This window comes from Chenopodium quinoa, unplaced genomic scaffold, assembly GCF_001683475.1.
Source record: "Chenopodium quinoa cultivar QQ74 unplaced genomic scaffold, ASM168347v1, whole genome shotgun sequence".
In the NCBI taxonomy this organism is placed as follows: Eukaryota; Viridiplantae; Streptophyta; class Magnoliopsida; order Caryophyllales; family Amaranthaceae; genus Chenopodium; species Chenopodium quinoa.
In genome coordinates, this window is record NW_018744593.1 from 2457893 (window position 1) to 2462630 (window position 4738).

Genomic DNA, 4738 nt, shown 5'->3' on the forward strand with positions numbered 1-4738 from the left:
AAATCAACTTTACTTTAATTTGATTTAATTTTCATTATTGTTTATTAATTTTCCTTAAAGTTACTAACGCGTTTATTGTTTTATAGTTGCAAGCAAAAGCAATCAAAGTAAGGAATCATGTTCCTTTTGCTCCTTTTATATTTCTAACGATTTCTATTATTTTTTTTCATATACTAATCGTTATTATTACTGTTGAATTGCTTCCAATGTTGATGTTGATTTTTATTATATTTATGATCACCATATTGCATGTTAAAGGGAATATGTAATTGAATATAACGCTTAATAAGATAATTTGGACAACCGGTTTAGGTTCTTTTTTTATCTCAATACAACAAATTGACCTTTGTGCCACTAGTATAATCGTGGCACAAGTTTAAAATTTACGTGGCTATGTAATTTAGCCACAGGAATTTTGAAATTCAGTCCCGTGGCACAAGAGGCCGTGGCTAGAAATTTGCCACGGGAAAATGGATGTCGTGGCAAATTTAAAATTTTATGCCACGGGTATTTACGTGGCAAACAAACTCACTTGCCACGAATAATAACGTGGCTAACAAATTGTTTGCCGCAAATTCTATCGTGGCTAATAAACATTGCCACTAATATTACTGTGGCTAATAAGTTTGTTTGCCACAAATAATACCGTGGCTAGTCATAAATATTATCGTGGCTAGAAAAACTAGTAGAAAAAAAGAATTAGGCACCGATTCAAAATCCGTGCTCTTTTTCAATAAAGACAGGTTCAAAATCAGTGCTCTTTGTCAATAAAGGCAACAGTTCAGAGGCAAAATCGGTGTCTGAAGTGAAGTAAAGGGTACCGGTTTTGCCTTTGAATCGGAGCTTTTTAGGGCAAAAAATAAAATAAATTTTGCATTTTTTCCGTTAAATTAATACACACAGACTTGCACAATAAACTTAGATATTTCCATTAATAAATGACTAATGTTTTACACTTTCATAAAAAAAAAAAAAAAAAATTACAATGGGAGCATAACCATAATAGTATGGAGCATAGCAGCAGCAGCAGTAGCATCAGGAGCAGCCATCAGCAGGAGCAGAACCACAACATCATGCAGCAACAGCAGCATTGTGCAACAACAGCAACAGCCGCATTGTACAGCAACAGCAGCAGCAGAAGCAGAGTGCAACAACAGCCACAAGCAATTACGTCCACAGATACACTCACTAACACACCCACACAAACCAGATTTATATTTACAGCAGCAATTAGGCCACTCATTTGAGCCATGTAACACATCAAAATCGCACCATACTTGTCAGCAACAGAGGACGCATTAGAGTAGTTGCATTTCAAAACAAAAGGAAATAATTAAGTAAAGTGATCTAGTAAAAAAAACAAAATATGTAAACGTGATAGCTAATAGTCAAACACAAAGTTCTAACTTGTAACTAATAAACATCTCTAAGTTATATACCTGCAGTGCACTATGAAGGTAGGAGAAATATGATAAATCTTTTCATAAGTGTATTTACTGAAACAAAACAAATGCTCAGTCAATTTAGTTAGCCTTATTATGGACCAATAAATAAGTTCTACCAAATCTACGGTTAAAATTAGTACGGAGTATGTTTTAGCCATTAAAGTCAAATACGACCAATTATTTAGGACAAATGTCTCTTAAAATGAACAAAGTATAAAAACCAATTATTAAATTTACTACACAATGTGTATCCAAAATAAAGATACTAGACCTAGGTCTAAGATATAACGTATGAAATTTGACAATGAATTGATCATTTCATCGGCTGCCACCCTACCCCCCCCCCCCCTCTCAGCTTGAGGAAATCAACTGACATAGACCATCGAATCATTGATCAGATTGATACAAAGAGCGAAAGAGGCAATCACTTGGCTAACTCAAAAGATAAGCTAATGCTGTAGAAAATTACCTTCATTGGCCTGACGTGTTTAAGAGCGCAAGCTGATGTTCTGAATTTTGAAGTTCCTTTTTGTTCAAGGTATCAAGCTCTTCTCCCATGTAATGCCTGGAATGATAATAAAAATCTAAAGATTTTCATAAATAGGGCGGTTTCTGTAGAGAGCAGTTTGTTTTCAAAATGTTACTTGTGAATTTTCAACAGATTCTCCAGTCTAGCCTTTAGCTTTGATGCTCCAGAGTCCAGCTTACCTAAAAGTAGTAAGCATGATTAATCAACTGAAGCACGTCTGAATGTAAAATCTCAACTATTTTGCTAGAATAAGGTAACTGGCATACATGGATTTCAAACAAATGACACAAAATATCCCACTCAAAGACACATTTTTTGGCCAGGAATGACACATCAACACGACCAACAAAGAACGCTGCAAATTGAAAGCTAAATGAAGGTTACATCATCACTTACAAGTTAAGGCATTAGGCTTTTAAAGACTTCTTAGTCCCTTATAATTGGATCACCAGTTCGAATCTAGTATATTTGGCAAATAGTTAGGCCTCATTCAAGCCCTAGGGATGTACTTAACACCAGGTCAATCCATACACAAGTGCTAAATAAATGTTACATCAACCCCTGCTTATTTTAACTCAAAAGCATTACATAATCACATTCTTGCCTCACTTTCTAATTGCAAACCAAAATTTTTGCTCTCTGAAATCCATTTCTTTATTCATCGAATTTTTAATTTCTGCAAATTTATCATTCAATAAAATATTCAAAGCCTGGATATTAAAGAAAACATCAATTAATTACGCCAAATTCAGCTAATTACATAACAGAAAATCATTATTTGGAGTGTATGGGTAGTTCTTGCTGAAGATGAATGGAGGAGAGTAGAGAATACGTTACTCAAAAATAGATTGTATGAACCAAACACTAATTATTTCAAGATACAGTAATCCAATTACCAATTATACAGAAAAAGGAAAAAAAAATATGGTAGTGAGAAAGTACCGATTTCAAAGACAAAATTTTTTGTGCAATTTGTTTGATGTTGCAAACTTATTCAATTTATGCATGCCCCAAACTCTAGTTTGTTGTTGTACCTCCATTATTGAAGCCTTGATTTTGTAATTCAAACTGAGCATTTTAATCTCCGACCGGTCCCAACTCCCCAGTGCAGTCATTCCACTGAACAAGTTCATACTGTCCACTATACGCCCAACCATGTAATATTCTTTTCAGAATGAACTCGGCGAAGGAGCGCCAAAATGCAGCAAGATAGCCTCTTTTTTTTTTTTCTCCAGAAAGCTTCATGGTTGGTAAATTAGTTTCTGATAATTCAGTCTCTCCTCTCTAGAAACACAACCAAAAGATTAAATGTTAAATGCATCAACTATTTCCTTTATAAAGTTACACCACCTAATGGGTTAATGTTCCGGGGTATGCCTACATGTCTTTAATTTCAATTCAATGAAATTTACCAGCAGACTAACGAAACATATTTCACTAACTGCGTTCTTCAGCAATCCTTCAACAAACAGCCAAATGATTCTTTCTAATGAATCAGGACGCTATACTACGTGAACTAGGTAAATCAAATAAGACAAAAACTCAAGCATGTTTCTGCCTTTCAACTCACCTATACTTGTTCATTATTAGTTTTAAGACAACATATTGATAGTTTGCACTGCAATCCAATCGAGCAATAACACAATTAAAATAGTCACATCTATCCAAATGCTCAACAAGAGAAAATTATTTATTTACAACTAACAACATCTTCTTAACCTTATAATCTTGTTATGCATCCACATCAACAATACCCCAACGTCACTAAAAGGCGGTTGCAATAGGCGATATGAAGGGCCGAACAAAAACAATCAGCCTTCATAATCGAAATGCATTGCAAAACAACTGGACTAATGATTATCAGCTATCAAAATAGAAATATTGACAATTTAGTTAGCTAATTTGATTTATTCTTTCATTATCTAAACCAAAATTTCGAGCCCAAATATCATTCTAACTATTAAAATTATCATTCATACATTTTGAAAGTTCATTTAAAGGCAAGAAAGTCGAATATCCCAAAGAAAACTAACTGAATTCAGCAATCAATTAATTTAATCAGCAATGAATCAAACGATGTTAGGAGGAATTTTTTGTCAACATTTTACTAGTAAATTTGATCGATTTCTTCCCTTAATTTGATAAATACAAGTAGATTGAAAATTCGCAATGAAGTAAATTCAACACATATGTAAAACGAGGAATTCAAATGTCAAATTGCAAAGATATTAAATTGATAAAAAAAAAATAACCTCTGAAGAAAAGTGGATTGCAATTGACAGAAATGTTGATTCTGAAAAGTAATCGAGATGAGATTGTTCAAAGTTTAGAGCATTAGATAAGGGGAACTATTTTTCTCGAGATTTAATCAGAGATTCAGAGTTAAGCTAATAATCCTATTCAAACATATGAGAGAGAAGAAGATAGAATGAAAAAGGGGGCTGAAGTTAGGTTAGAGAGGAAGAAGACTAATTTTCACTTTTCAGGCTCAGTAAAAGAAAACCGTCCGCCAAAAGTTAAAAAATTAATAATAATGGCGCGTTTGAGGGCTATTGGCTATGGTTTTTTTCCCTTTCTCCTTTTCTTTATTGGGGGAATTAGAGAAGGATGTTGTTGCGTTGTTGAAGCGGGTTCAGGCGTTCGCTAGGAGATATTGGTGCTCGTGCGGCTGCTCACATCTTCAACAGGATTGGGTTCACTATAGATAGAGGGGTGGGGGCTCAGATTGTATCTCGACTCTCCACTAATTTCTTGTAAATCATTT

General features: G+C 34.1%; 1 long non-coding RNA gene across 2 annotated transcripts; it reads right to left on the reverse strand.

The window, feature by feature from the left end:
* Window positions 1-905: 905 nt before the first annotated feature.
* On the reverse strand, window positions 906-4452 carry LOC110699646. 2 transcript variants are annotated; one of them, XR_002506956.1, is made up of 4 exons: window positions 4227-4452; window positions 2917-3258; window positions 2090-2153; window positions 906-2010 (listed from the first exon to the last, which is right to left on the reverse strand). It is a non-coding gene; the product is annotated as an uncharacterized LOC110699646 (long non-coding RNA). The 2 variants fall into 2 exon arrangements; XR_002506955.1 differs by having other exon boundaries at window positions 906-2153.
* Window positions 4453-4738: the final 286 nt, after the last annotated feature.